Source organism: Calliphora vicina, chromosome 3, assembly GCF_958450345.1.
Source record: "Calliphora vicina chromosome 3, idCalVici1.1, whole genome shotgun sequence".
NCBI lineage: Eukaryota > Metazoa > Arthropoda > Insecta > Diptera > Calliphoridae > Calliphora > Calliphora vicina.
The window spans coordinates 11,092,389-11,109,268 of NC_088782.1; positions in this window are offsets into that span (position 1 = coordinate 11,092,389).

Sequence of the window (16,880 nt, forward strand, 5' to 3'; positions counted from 1 at the left end):
CATATGTAGCCCAAAATTTAAAATATTTTTTTAAAATAAATTTTTTTTTTTAGTATTTTACTTGTATAGTTTTATTTATATCACTTAACTATACAAATTAATTATATTCTGAAAAAAGGGAACAAAATTAAAAATATTTACTATTTCGCTACTGACAAAACAATGGAAACTTTTAAACTTCTGCAAGAAAGAAGGGTAAAACGAAAATAATATTTAAAAGAACGATGTAAAAAGCATCCTGTTTTCAGTTATTTTATTTTATTTTTAAATTCTGGTAATTTTTCACAATTTCTTTTTCTAAGTTTTTCGCATAATTGCTTTTTTTTAAAGTTAACAAAAATGGCTAAAGTTAGGATTTGTGAAGACTTAAAAAATAAAATAATTAACGATTTTAAAGATGGTTTAAAACAAAAAAGTACATGTGACAAATATTCAATAAATAAATCAGCAGTTTAATGTTCTCTCGAGCAGGTTCTGTAAAAACTCAACATTTAGGTGGAAGACATCGTAAGACTACTCCTAGACAAGATAATTTAATAGCGAGAGAGTTCAAAAAATTCCCAAAAATAACTCCTCTAGAGGTTGTTAAGAGCCTAAAATTAGAAATAAGTACCCGAACAGTTAGTCGCAGGGCAAATGAAGCTGGTCTTGGTTGCTATCGTCCTGTGAAAAAACCACTCATTTCTAAAAAGAACCGTTCTGCTCGTCTACAATTTGCCAGGGATTATTTAAACTGGTCGATACAGAAATGGAATACTGTCCTCTTTTCCGACGAATCCGAATGATGGGAGAACATTTGTAAGACGATCAAAGGGAAAAAGATTAGATCTAAAGTACACAAATAAGACTGTAAAGTTTGGCGGTGGCAACATTATGGTATAGGGATGTTTTTCAGAGCAAGGTATGGGCCCAATTCATATTATAAAAGATACCATGACATGTATAGGATACAGAACCATATAAACGATGTTATGTATCCATACGCTGAAGAAAATATGCCCCTAGTTTGGAGATTCCAACACGACAACGACCCGAAACACACCTCTAGGGTTGTAACCGAGTGGTTACAATCCAACGAAGTACGTGTTTTGAAGTGGTCTGCCCAATCGCCAGATCTCAATCCCATAGAAAATCTATGGGAAATTGTAGATCGTAAAATAAGGACCCAAAATTACACCAGGAAGGAAGATTTATCGGAGGCGGTGGTAAGAGAATGGCAAAATATTTCAAAGGAGACCATTGACTCTTTAATTGGTTCAATGCATCGTCGATGTGTAGCAGTTATAAAAAATAAGGGATACCCAACAAAATATTGAGTTATTGCAAGGTTTAGACCATATTTGTTAAAATAATACCAAAGTTTCCATTGTTTTGTCAATGCCGTAATAAAGAAATCTTTTAATTTTGTTTTCTCATTTTTAGAATTTAATTATGTCCTTTGTTTTTTGTTAAATTAGGTTAATAAAAAAGTATACAAATAAAATACTACAAAAATGTTAAAATTTTTTAAAAAAAAATTTCGGATCTTAGGCCACTAATGAAATATTTGGAAAAGTTTCCATTGTTTTGTCAACTACTGTATATTAACCGTAAACTTTGGTGAGCAATCGATGTGCTTCTTCAAACTAACTAACTATTAACTAACTAACTTACTAACTAACTGACTATCTAAGATCGGCAAGGATATCTAATCATGTTTGAAGACCAAGAATTGGAGGCATTACTCCATGAAGATTGTTGTCAAACTCAACAAGAGCTTGTAAAATCATTGGGAGCTACTCTAGCAGTAATTTCAAAACCTTTGCGAGTAGCAGGATTCATCCAAAAGCATTGAAATTGGGTACCATACGAAATGAAGACGAAAGTCCTTGAAAGACGATTTGGCATGTCCAAAATGATGATTGAACTCAGAAAAAGAAAATCATTTTTGCACCGAATCATTACTTGTGATGAAAAATGGATCCATTACGATAACCCGCAGCGTAAGAGATCGTATGTTAAGCCTGGCCAACCAGCCGAATTGACACCAAATTCAGGACGATGAGGTACTGATTTGTATTTGGTGGGAGCAAAAGGGTCCTATCTATTATGAACATAATTCTGGCCAGAACATCACAGAAAACCAGTACCAAACGCAACTGATTCCTTTGAAGAGAGCATTTGTCGAAAAACGCCCATAATATGTGGCCAGACATGAAAATGAAATAATCCATCAAGACTTCTCTCGGCAATACCTGTTAAAAACTATTTAGAATGAAGTGGTTGGGAAGTTTTGCCTCACCCGCCTTATAGTCCAGACATTGCCCTGCTCTCTCTGGGATACGCTTAGAACAGAAAGATGGCAAAAGGTCATAGCTAACACTAGCCATTACTTTGAATAAATTTTTATTGTACACGCAGAGAAAAAATATAATTGGGAATGGTTACTGTAACCATTTATATAGTGTTACAAGTTTTTTAACTATATTATAGTCACAATAACCATTTACATGATTGTGGTAACCATAATATGGTTAACTTACGATTCACATGATTGTCTCAACCATATATATGGTTACAGTAAACATATATATGTTTGTGGCAACCATATTTATGATGAATAATTTTATCATAATATGTTGTTCTCAGATTATGATAAGCCTTAAGCCGAGAGCACCATAATATGATAAGTCCTTCATCATATAAATGGTTGTCACAAACATATATATGTTTACTGTAACCATATATATGGTTGAGACAATCATGTGAATCGTAAGTTAACCATATTATGGTTACCACAATCATGTAAATGGTTACTGTGACTATAATATAGTTAAAAAACTTGTAACAATATTGAAATGGTTACTGTAACCATGCCCAACTATATTTTTTCTCTGCGTGTACAAATGTTTCAAAATAAAATCTTAAAATTTGAAAAATGTCCTCTTAAAAAATAACACAAAAAAAGAAAATTCTAATCAAAAACGTATCATTATTCGTGCAAATTGCACGACGAGGAGGCCAATTGACTGGTTCATTTCTCAAAATCAATTTATCGCCAAATTTTGATTTCAAAACCTGTTGAACCACATCTAGTCCAGATCAATGTCATCCACATTTTCAAACAAAAAATCATTGATCATGGTGTGATAACGATCTACATTGACAGTAATATAAGATTCGATGTCATTTTGAAAAACCTAAGGTTTTAAAAATGTGTAAATCATCCCAAACGGTGTATTTTTCTGGATGTAATGGAGTGTGTGGGGTGTGTTGTGGATTATTATCAGTTAATATGCGGTTATTGCTTTTTTAATTTCTATCCGGCTAAAAATATTCCCTTTACTTTCGTTAAAGAGTCCCAAGCATGCAGGGTACTAAATTCGTCTATGTATAAGTGTATCTGTGTAAGTTTATTTGTGTGTGAATGTATGTTGTAAAAAATTTAGCTTTTTAGCAGAAGCAGCTGTTGTTGTACTTGTAGTAGTCGTAGTAGTAAAACAAAAACAAACTACAACAACACAAACAAATTATGTCAACGAGTAACTTTTTGTGTCTCTACAATAGTTGCTGTTTTCATATACATACATATATTTTTGCATTTGCTTTTGTATAGGTATTGGTTTGTATGTGTGTTTATATTTTCTACAAGTCCTTTTTTCCAAACTGTTTGTATTAATTTTTTCCTTCTTTTTGTTTTTGTTGTATTAAATGTTTGCTTCCAACGTTGTTTGCTGGTTGTCGTCGTAGTTATCGTTGCCGTTATTGAAGTTGTTGTTGTTGTTGTTGCTGCTGTTGTTCTTATTCTTTCGTCTAGGGTAAATAGGAATACTTGGTATAGCCAATCTTAGGTGCGACTGTAAGGAAAGGAATTAGAGGTATTTTAAAGGATTTTGGGGGATATTTGAAATATAACATAGAATTCATCTGATAAGTATAAAACTTGTAATATCAATATTGTTAGGAAATTGCATTATCAGTCAAATTGAACATTTCCATCAGTAGAAACTGCTTATCAACAATGTTGATAACACGCTGTTATTAGCATTGTTTATAAGAAGTCTGACCACATTAACATAAAAGCTGATAAAAGCTCTAGGTGATCATTGTTGAAATATAACATTCTAGCTTTGTCCTTTAGATAGATAACACTATGAGACAAAAAAAACTAAAGTAGAAATACCTGGAAAGTAATACTATTTTTATCGAGTACAATAAGAATATGTTTTTGAAATTAGCAAAACACCTCCAAAATCTTGAGTTACGGATAAAAAACCGGTTTTTCATACCTTTAAGCATTTATAAGCCATTAACTAAGCTGATTCTCAATCGATTTTAATTTTTTAAACGGATTTAAAAATAACAAACTATGGTTTCCAATGGTTTGTATATTATTTAAGTATTTTGACAAATTTTGTATGCATTTCTTCAGCAAACATATTTTGTTTTTATTTTTTCACCATTTTCCAACTTTGAAGAAGATTTTACATAGTATTTTATAAAGGAATCGTACTATTTATGCATTGATTTAAAAGATAAGTTTATTTATGCGTGGAACGCAATATTGCTTTTAAAAATCCATTGGAATTTGACAAAGTTATTAAAGAATGTACTAAAACAAAATTTTTGAAAAATATCATTTCTAGGCATTTTACTTAGAAATGTTTGCTTAACTGCTTTCTTGTTAACTCGTTTTCATCAGTTTGCCGTAAAAGTGACCAGCAATATTTGGAAAATAGTATCCTTATTTTTTTTAGCTTCGAAACGTTTTTCTATTGTGACCATTTCTTGGTGAACATTTTCTCCATGTTCGTCGATGAACTGCCCCAGATTATCTGGAAAGAAGTCCAAATGCGAATGTGTAATTCATGAAACTCCTAGAAGAAGGCACTGTGTGTATAAATAGTAACAGCGAGTTGCAATTAGTGTATCATAGGCGCGATTAGAATTGAATTGTTTATTTCAAAAACCAGTCAAGTAACAAACTATTGATTTTGAGTAAATCAAAGAAAACTTCCTATCAAACTAAAAATTACTATGAAAGTTATAAATTTATGTATGCAATTAGAAAAATGAAAAATTTGTTAAAATTATATACACATATTTGCACATAACGTTGAAAGTACTCAAAGACCAGCAAAATGTTTGGTTCCATTTTAAAGCGAAAGTCATTGTCCTTAAAATGGTGTAAATAAAATTGTTTACTTCCAAAAGGTTAAAGGTAATATTCGGAGCATATATTTCAATGTAAACAAGTAATAGAGCTATATTCGGCTGTGTCGAATCTTATATACCCTTCACCAAATTATACTTCAAAATAAAAATATTCTTAGGTAAACAAACATTTTTTTTCCATTTTTTTTCAGTTTTTGGAAAAAAAAATTTTCGAATTTTTTTTTTAAATTTTAAAAATATTTTTTTTAAAATTTTTTTTGTTTTGTAATTTTTTTTTAGTATTTAGCGAAAAAAACTTTTGGTGAAAAAAAAATCGGGTTAAAAAATATTTTTTCCGATTTTGACCCATTGTAGGTCTTATATACGTCATTGCAAAGGTCTTTGAAATATCTATCATTAGATATCCATATTGTCTATATTAATGACTTAGTAATCCAGATATACATAGGTTAAAAATCGAGGTTATCCTGGTTTTTTCCTTATATCTCAGCCATTTGTGGACCGACAGAGCCGGAAGAATTCCGGAGATATTGATGTATGAATCGTGTATGTAAGTTATTTAGGGGCTTCGGAAAGTTGATTTCACCAGACGGTCACACAGACGGACGGACGGATATGGCTTAATCGACTCCGCTATCTATAAGGATCCAGAATATATACAGTGAGCCTCAAAATACACCAAAAAATATATTATTTATTTTAAGATAATGAAAATCCTAAAATTTATTCATCGATTAAAATCCTAATGTTTCGGTTTGTTGGAGATTGAGTTGAATAATTGATTCGGTTTTAAAAAAAAAAAATTAATTCGGAGTATAATGATTTTAATCAAAAATCAAAAAATTTGCGGGTGTTTACTCACTTTTGAGGCTGTGTGTATACTTTATAGGGTCGGAAATGAAAAATGTAGAAATTAGAAACAGAATGACAAACTTATATACACCCTTCTCACGGTGGTGAAGGGTATAAAAACAATATAAAGTTTGCACTTTCTGTTGCTTGACTGGTTTTTGCAATAATCGATACATTTTTCCGAGTAACTCAAATGATTTACTGACATTTTTTCCTCCTTTCCATAAAATCATCAATTGTTGCCCTGCTCTGTATAACGCTGTTGTTGTTGGTTAATTACATTTTGAAAATTGCTGTCAAGTAGTTAAGCTTAAAAATACGTTAGAGTTTTGTGACACAATACACACCCGCTCAAACATACGCCAACATACATACACGTAAACTCTATCTAACATTTAAAGCGTTAACAGAAGTAGAATTCAACAACAACAACAAAAACTGGGGGACAAGCATAATTAAATTTTTTACTGGGTTTGTTTTTAATATTTAATGGATTTTCATTTTATTTATGAAAATATTGTTCTTTTTTTCATTCATTCATTCGTTCATTTTTTCATTCTTTCTTGGCTTTTGTTTTTGTTAATTTTAAAAATATTGTTGTTGTTGCTGAATTAATGTCTGTTGTTGCTTGTGATGCGGTATGTTGTTCAGCATATTTTTTTATGATTTGACTCCCTGTAAATGTATCATTAGATGTGTGTATGTGTGTGTGTATGTGTGTGGGAGGATTATTTTCATCATTATAGAGAATGAAGAATATTATCTGGGGATGCTACAATACAACAACAGCAACCAGAAAAAGTATAAAATATATAAAAATGATAACTTTTGTCGAGGGTAATTTAAATTTTTTGGTTAGAAAATATGATTACTCGTATACTGTGTAAGCATTGAATATTTCTGCATACATAAATACTTAAATATGGTATATTTTGGTTTATTTTTTAAAATATCTTTCAATGGGGAGAAAGTCTTTAGTCAAGTGGTTCATAACAATTATAAATAAATGTTTATTCTTCATAGCATACAAAAAAAAAGGTTTTTTTGTTTGGCTTGTCATAATTTCTCTGTAAAAAAGACTCAAAATTAGGATTAACGACAGAAGGGTTAATATTTAGTATCTTTTCTTATTTTCATTATATTTTTTAATAATTTGTTTTGTTGTTATTTTTGTGGGTTAATATTAATGAAAGGGAAATTTTCAAAGTATTTGGGCTTTTGATGGATGTAATAAGGGGTGTTAGCAAAATATTATTTTTTAAAGGTTTTTAATAAACGATACTATATTAAACAAGACAACCAGAAAATTATGTTGAGGCTGTGTTCCAAGTTTATATCAGTTGAATTTTTCTGGAAGATAGTACAGCACTTTCTCCTTAGCAGACAATATTGAGAACATTTGTAAAATTAATGAAATTCTAAAGAAATTAATGGAACAAAAACGAAGTGGTAAAAATTGGATTTTATAAATCATATTCCCAATATACCCTCCCCACCACCATTGTAGGTAGGGTATATTGAGTTAGTGCTGATGATTGTAACGTTGAAAAATATTGTCCTAACACCAGCCTTAAAGTATACAAATCTGCTCAGGATCACTTTCTGAGTCGAATAAGCGATGTAGGACCGTCCATGTAAACCTTGTAATCACACTACAGGTTGCAATGTTAAAGACAATTCGACAAAATTTGCCACAAACTTTTTATTGCCCCAAGGACTAAGAATATTGAGTTTCTTTCTCCTAGCTTTATCGAGCATAAATATCTTCAAAAAAGATTCAATACAAATAAGTTTCAGATCAAAAGAAAACTGTTTATAATCATATACATACTCGGTGTAGGTTGACGAAACGAAAAATTTAAAATTTTTTAAATTCAGCTTTTATTTTAAATATGTGTACAATATAAATTTATTCAAAGTATTGGACATTGTTAGCTATAGCCTTTTTTCATATTTCTGGTAACATATGAATTCCGAGCCAAAGGAACTGCTCATCTTTTGAGGCCAAGAACGTATCAAGCCAATATTGAATACTCTGTTCCAAAGTGAAGAGTATCCCTGAGAGAGCGTTCTGCATCGATCGAAAAAAATAGTAGTCGGGTGGGACACGATCTGCACTATAAAGCGGATGAGGCAAAACTTTCCAACCACTTCACTTTAAACACTTTTTAACAGGTTTGCAACATGTGGCCGTGGGTCGGCATGATGGAATTACACGCAGAGAAAAAATATAGTTGGGCATGGTTACTGTAACCATTTCAATATTGTTACAAGTTTTTTAACTATATTATAGTCACAGTAACCATTTACATGATTGTGGTAACCATAATATGGTTAACTTACGATTCACATGATTGTCTCAGCCATATATATGGTTACAGTAAACATATATATGTTTGTGACAACCATTTATATGATGAAGGACTTATCATATTATGGTGCTCTCGGCTTAATGCTTACCATAATCTGAGAACAACATATTATGATAAAATTATTCATCATAAATATGGTTGCCACAAACATATATATGTTTACTGTAACCATATATATGGTTGAGACAATCATGTGAATCATAAATTAACCATATTATGGTTACCACAATCATGTAAATGGTTACTGTGACTATAATATTGTTAAAAATCTTGTAACACTATATAAATAGTTACAGTAACCATGCCCAATTATATTTTTTCTCTGCGTGTATAAGGTTTCATGTCTGGCCGCATATCTGGGCGTTTTTCAGCCAATGCTCGCAGTTGCGAACCAGTTGCGTTCGGTGCAGTTTCCCTTGAAAGGTCTGGTTAGATTTTAGCAGCTCATAATATATAGGCCCTTTTTGCTACCACCAAATACAGAGAATTATCTTAGCGCCATGGCTATTTGGCTTTGGTGTCGATTCGGCTGGTTGGTCGAGCTTCACATACTATCTCTTACACCTCGGGTAATCGTGATGGCTCCATTTTCATTGCAAGTAATGATTCGGTGCAGAAATGATTTTCTCTTATAGCGTTAAAACAGCTATCATCTTCTCTCATCTTCAGTTCGTTTGGTAGCCAATATCCCTGCTTTTGACTGAATCCTACTGCTCGCAAACGTCTAGAAATTGATGCTTGAGTAGTTCTAAATGATTTAGCAAGCTCTTTTTAATTATGACAACAATCTTCATGGAGTCTTGGTCTTATTGGCTGGCCTGGGCGATCTTTGTGTTCCGTGTAAACATCACCACTTCTGAACCGCATAAACCATCGCCCACTTGTTGAAACCGATGGAACACATTCACCATAAGCTTTGTTGAGCAATCGGAGTGAAGTAAAGCCATAGCTGTAACTTGTGAATAAAATACAAAATATAAATATTTTTTATATTATTATAGTTTTTGTTTCCAATTATAAATATTTATTTTCCAAATTATTTATTAGTTAAATAAAGTATTTGTCTAATTTATTAATAATATTTACAGTTAAATTTATGCATATTTATATCTTTTAAAACCAAATAAATTATAAATAAAATCATTTTATATTAGTTTAACTAAATTATATTGATATTTTTTAGAAAATTGTAAAATTTTGTATATTCAAATAAAACAAAGTTGAATAAAATTTAAATTTATTTCATTTATATACAAATAACATCAACTAATTTCTTTGGAATATTTATTCAAACAAAACACAAAAAACTAAAATTATTCAAACAAAAAATTATTGAATAGAAATAATTCTAAAAAAACTTTAGAAATATTTTTATTTATCACAAATTTGAAACAAATAAATTTATTTTTCCAAAAATTACTGAATAGAAATAATTCTAATAAATGTTAAAGAATATTTTTATTTCACAATAATACTGATGTAAAATATCTTCTGATTGCATTCTGAGTTGAAAAAGTTAGTTCTCTGATATCTAATATTCTATTTTTAAAAACTACTACTTAATCATTGATTATCACTAGAATATGGACACAGATTAATGGTTTCAATTGGAGGTTTAATAATAAAATTTAAATTGTGAAGAACAAAATTCATGAATTATTTTTAAAAACTGTTTTTAACTGTAACTAGTTGTTCAAAATGATCGTCTTACATGGCATTCCTCCTAGGTCTAAGTGAAATTAGACGTTCAAAATATCGTTGAATTATTTTTGAGCATTGTTTTTGTTTGAAGGACCGAAGGATCTTTTTCATAATCCTCGGAAGAAAAATCTTTATCGTCCGAGCTCATTTTCACAAACAAAAATATTTTTTTATAAAATTTTTTAAAAATTTGTTGTTAAAATATTTGACTTTATTTTCACAAATAAAATTATTCAAAGAAAATTTCTATGAATAAAAGAGTATTCTAAATTTTTTAGTTGAATATTTAAATATTTTTCTTTTTTTTGGAGAAATAAAATTATTCAAAGAAAATTGCTTTGAATAAAATCTATCAACAAATTTTGGAATAAGTAAAATAATATTTTATTCATAACTAGTTGAATAAACTAATTTAATATTTAATTTTTACTATAAAAATATAATTTGAAAATAATTACATGTTTTCATATTGATTAGAATATTTTAAAATCTATTCATTATATAATAAATAAAATACAACTTATTGTTACTAAAATACAAATACTATTAGTATAATTTTATAAAAGTTTATTAAAAACTTTTAAGTATAATTTATTTAATATCGTATTCTATTGAAATCAAATAATATTTATTGCTTTATATTCTAAATAGATATATATTAATTAGTATCCTATTTTCAATAATATAGATTGATTTCAATATAAATTTATTTTTTTAAATATAACTAAAATTCAAAAATAATTAAGTTTTTGGAAATATTTTGAATAAAAATATTCACAATTTACAGCTATGAGTAAAGCAAAACTTCCCGCATATGACTCTTTGTTGGCACAAAATTCGACATTTTCAACGCAAAAAAAAACTATCTTGTTTGCACTATAATCTTCAATAACTAAGTGAGAGTACATGATAGATATGTGCCCATATGGAACAAAAACTGGAACTAATTATACCCTACACCATCATAGTGGGGAGGGTATAATGCGTTTGTGCAGATGTGTATAACGTCCAAAAATATTGGTCTAACACCACCTTAAAGTATACCGATCGACTTAGAATCACTTTCTGAGTCGATTAAACGATGTCCGTCCGTCTGGCTGGCTGGCTGTCCATGTAAACCTTGTGCGCAGAGTACAGGTCGCAATTTTGAAGATATTTCGATAAAATTTGGAACATGTAATTTTTTGGTCCAAGGACGAAGCCCATTGAAACTGGCTGAAATCGGTCATAAATCGGATAAAAATGTCCTCTCGAAATTGGACTTTATCGGTCATAAATGTTTAATTTATATATGTATCTACACAAATTTCGCTCCAAATAAGTTTTATATATACAAAATTCATATCACCAAATTTTGTTACGACCGGTCCATAATTAGAAATAGCTCCCATATAAGGCCCACTTCCGAAAATCACTCAAAAATATAAATTATTGAAATTTCAAAAGAAAAATGTTTTTGCTCTTTTACTTAGAGTAGGGTATTATATGGTAGGACTTGACCAACCATACTTTCTTACTTGTTTTGAATTGCAACAATTATTTTCGCAGCCAAGACAAGAAAATTTTCCTAATTTAAAACTGCAGGAACATTTAAGAGGCGAAAGTTATCAAAAAGTGTGTAATTTCTACTGATCTTATGAGCCCATGAGCTCTAAATTAAGCAGCTGTTGTATGTGTGGATCTTTTAACCTTTATAGGGTCTTCGGGTCAAATATGACCGATTTTGAAATTAAAATTGTCAACAACTACGTTATGTTTTTTTAAAAAAAATTTGCAAAAAATATCTATTTTGTATTTAAGTAGAGTTAAAACTAGAGTGTCCAAAAAACCGGTAAAATTGAAAATCCGGTTTCCGGTTTAACCGAAAAAGTGTGTTTTTGAAAAAACCGGTTTTGATTTTTGTCTTTTAAAAAACCGGTTAAACGGTTTCGGTTTTTGTCTTCAAAAACAAGCCTTTTAAGTGGTTTATATTAAATTTTTATATATAATTTTCTATAAAATAAATCAATATTTTTAAAAATTGTACGAAAGTTTTTATAAATATGTTCGATTGCGCTTTAGAAAATATATTTCAGTAAAACCAGTTAACCGTCTTATAAAAACCGGTTTGTCAAAAAACTAAAACCGGTGGAGTTTACAAAGATGAAAAAACCGGTTGACCGGTTTTCGGGTTTGGATACTCTAGTTAAAACAAATGATATATAATAGCCTCATGGTGATAGTGTGAAGTCTCACAAATTGATCACTGACAACATCGAATATTAAGCTCGTTATTATTCCCTTACATTAAACACAATTTTTTCTCCTTTCCAAATGGTTTACTTTACCTGGACTTCTTTCGGTTACCACACCCTGTATTGTTAGTTACATTTTAACCTTAAAGAAACGTTACAAAAATAAAATATATTTGTATATGTATATAGAAATTACATCACATTTTACTTAAATGTAAATACCACTTCATCAGAGAGTGCTACTTTTAAATATTTTAAATAACAATAATAAAAAAATGCTTTTTATACAGAATATGATTTTTATTTTCTTTTTGTAAAAAATGTAGACTTTACATAAAAATACATAAACGGAGGGGAAAAAAAAGCTAAGAAGAGGAGTCTGAAAAAAAGTTATAAAACTCTGCCACGTAATATGAGAATAAAAAGTTGCATATAAAAATACACAAAGAGAAACCAAGTTGAAGGTGGATTTTAAATATAAATTTTTAATAAATTTAGTGTCAAATATTAACAAGGTTTCAATATATATTGGATATCGTAGAAATATTTCAATGGCTTAATATAAAAAGGCCCTAACTCTTGTAGACATCATATTTGATTAATTGAATCGTTTATTGCAAAAACCAGTCAAGTAACAAGTTTATTGATTTTGGGTAAATCAAAGAAAAATACCGATCGACTCAGAATCAAAATCCGTTCCTCCATCTGCCTGGCTGTCCAAGTAAACCGTCTGCTAGGCTGTGCAATTTTGAAGATATAAGGGCAAATGCTATCTGACTGATATCGGTCCAATAATTCTTAGCCTATAATGTGCTTTCTTTTAGTTTTTTTTAAAATCTCATGTCGAAGAGGGATAACAATTAATCGCCATACTTTTCGCTCCATGTATAATTTTTTTCTTTATTTTTCCCTTAGAATTTACATTATATAATGCTACCTTTTCCTTAATAAAAAAATAAAATAAATATAAAAAATATAGAGAGAAAAAAATCGTAAATTCTACTGTGCAAGAGTATTTAGAATATATGCCCTCTTTTTATTTCTACTTGTGTTGCTGCTGCTACTGTATCTCTACGCCTCCGACAAATTTCAAACCAGCAACAATTTTCTTTCTACTTTTTTTTTTTGCTACAAAATTTTTTTCTTTTTATTTTTGCATAAAATTTATTTTCTACTTATAAAATAATATTTTTTTTTTAGAGTTTTTTCCATCTTTTTTATTTTGCTGCTGCCAACAAGATTTTTTTTTGTCTAAGAGCATGTATTTAAATGTGTGTTTATAATAGAAGTATAATCCGGTGTATTGTTACACTCGAAAAATATAAAGACTAATATTTAAGTATTAGTTTCTAAATTAAGAAATGCTTCAGGATTTTTTTAAAACATTTTCAGCTAGGCATTTCCTAAAAAAGTTTCCAAATATAGGGCACTTTTTAGCTTCATTCTATTAGTTAATTCTCTTGAGTGTAGCTTAATAAGTGTAAATATATATGGGAGAGTTTGCATGTTAAAACGTATGTGTGTGTGTAGGGTATTTTTTTCCTCAACAGCATAACCACTCCATATGGCACTAACTTTGCAAGAACTGTGAGACTTTTTTTCCACTCCTGCTCCTCGTTTTTTTTTTGTAATAAAATTGTGATAAAAACTCTAACAACATTTGCAAATGAAACAGTGTTTGTGTGTGTGAGTAAATTTTTATGTGTGTCTAAAAAAAATAATTTTTTTCCTAACATTCATACAAACAAACAATTCAATATACCATCACAACAGCATCATCATAAAATTTATACTTCTCAGAAATGTATGTATGTTTGTGTGTGAACAGTAGTAGTACGAGTACGATTATACTAGAGAAGTAGTAGTAGAAAATAACTTTGCTTTAACAATTATTTGTTTTTTTTTCTTTCTATTTTAAATTTTTTCTGTTGCTGTACACAGACAGTCATACAAAGATACTCCTGGTACCTAAATGTTGAACTGTGTTCAAGCACTTTCACACACACACACACACATACACTCTCGCACATAAAGTTAAATATACATATAAGGAACCTACTATCATCATTTGTTTCACACTAAGGAGTGAGCCAAGAAAAATCTCATCTCACAATAAAGTTAAAGAAATCTTAATCTTGGGACACCTTTCCTAAGTTCTTCATTACCAGAGTCAAGAACGCGACATTCGTGTGAATTTGAAATTAAAAATATAAAATATGGTAACAACATATGTACATACGTTTGCAATTTGTACATTTTTCAACTTTCCAAAGCCCAACAATATATCGCTAATGCAGAAAAACCTTGATAATCTGGATAATTGATTGCAGACCCTGATCTGGATTATCAAATTATCCGGACTACCGAATACAAATCATTGTTCTTCTATTAAAAATGCTTTTAAAACACATATCTAATTTGTTGGCCTGGGTAATCTTTGTCTTTCGTGTCAAAATCACCACATCTGAATCACACAAACCACATCTCACACATTGAAGCTGATGAAACACATTCACCATAAGCTTTGGTGAGCATTCTGCGTGCATCATTCGTATAATAACACTGTCCAACAGCATTTTTGGAACAGAATAGCGTAGAGCATTTTTTTTTACAGTGGGTCAAAGTTTTCATTTTTTGATCGAAGGGAGCTACTAACTGAAAAAAATGTTGTAAGTTAATATCTAAGAGAATTATTATGGTCAGAGTTATATTATGGAATTTTATGGGGATCATTTTTGTGGAAGATCTTAACCCTTTAGCTCTTGTTTTTAGGGGTCAATTTGACCCTTTTTTTGAGAAAATCAAATAAAGTCCTTTCAAAAAGGACATTTAAGGATTTAAATATTCTACGAAAATTTTTGCCGGAAAATTTCAGTGGGGGTCACCAAAGATACCAAAGTTGTAAATAAAGCTCTTTACGCTTAATCTTATATGTAAATAGGCCACACTTTTTTTGTGGTACACTTTTAAGTATGTTATTGTCCACCAATATTGATTAAACTTATATGGTTTAAAAGGTTATTTTCTCTAGATGTGCACAATATAAATTTTTTTAAAAAATTCTTTCCATAAAAGTGGTAAAAAGCGTTTTAAATTTGCTTGAAAAACAACAACAACATGTTTATACACATCTAAATACATTCACGTGCATTTGTCCACACACGTGAAAAATATTTTTGCATATATGCACTCAAAAGTAACTGTATAACATCATTATTAGTGGTCGAATTTTGACCACCAGGCGGTCCTAGTTAGCATAATTGCACTCCACCTTGGGTCTCACATTTTTTAAAAAAATCGCCAAAAATCTATTTATAATCGGAATGAGCTGATATTTAAAATATAAATAGTCCTAGAGATGATCTACAAAAAATATATATACATATGTAAATTATCACTTTTAGGTCAAGAGTTATTTATGTTTATTTATTTATTTTGTTCCATCTTTTTTTAGTTTTTTCAAAAAACACATATTTTTCAAAAGGGAGCAAGGTTTGTAGTTTGTATTGGTGAAAACCTTAGGACTTAATAGTTTCGTGAAATGAAATAATTTTATGAAATTTTCGGACTTCATTTACCTTAGAAACTAAAAAATTTGAATATTGGGATTTTCCATGAACAAAAATATAAAATTTTAATTAATGTAAAATTTTAACAGTTAAAGATATTATAACAAAATTTAAAAATAATGTAGATCCAAATGTCCTTAAAGCAATGAAATTATAATCTTTAACACTTTTTATTTTCAAATACCAAAATTCCTAATACGGGGAAAATGTGTTCCAAACTACCCTACGGCGACGTTATTTACTGTGTGATAGTTAAATAACTTTGTTCGTGTTTAAATAAGATATAGGGCTATACATGCGTGGAGCTTTTTAGAGGATCGGTACCTTGCCTTTTTAGAATTTTTTGCTCAAACCAAACATTTTTTTTTTAATTGGCAAAGTTTGGAGGCGACTAGGTCCACTAAAGTGAGCCAAGTTTTACTTTCTACGCTTTTACATTAGGTTCTCTTTTCGAATCATGTACAAATTTTATATAGTTCCGAAGAAAATTTTTTTCTACAAAAGAAAATATATAGGGACTTTTTTGGAAAAAAACGTAAAATATACTGTCATTTTTACATGTACCAATTTTGGATGCGTGTAACTTTTTATAGGATATGACTGTTAGGAAATTGTTTTTATAGTATTCGAAATTTTATCGCGAATATAGGTGATATTTAAAAAAAACAATTTCCAACCACCGCACAGTGTTCGGTGCTGTATGGAGTCGGCGGCCAAAAATACTTCCAGTGTAGGTATCAACTTGTAATTTCGGTCACGGCTTTATAAATATGTCAGAACTGTTTAGTGATAAAATGGGAGTGTTTGATGACTCATACCCACCCCCTACCATACCTTAGCATCCAAATTCACCACTACGCTTAGTGCGAGGTTATGACATTCTAGTTAATCAATATTCCATATCTCGGTAATAAATAATAGTACATTTATAATTTTTGGTACAATATATAATAAGGATATTACACAAATTTTTTTCAAAAATGGGCGTAATTGTACAA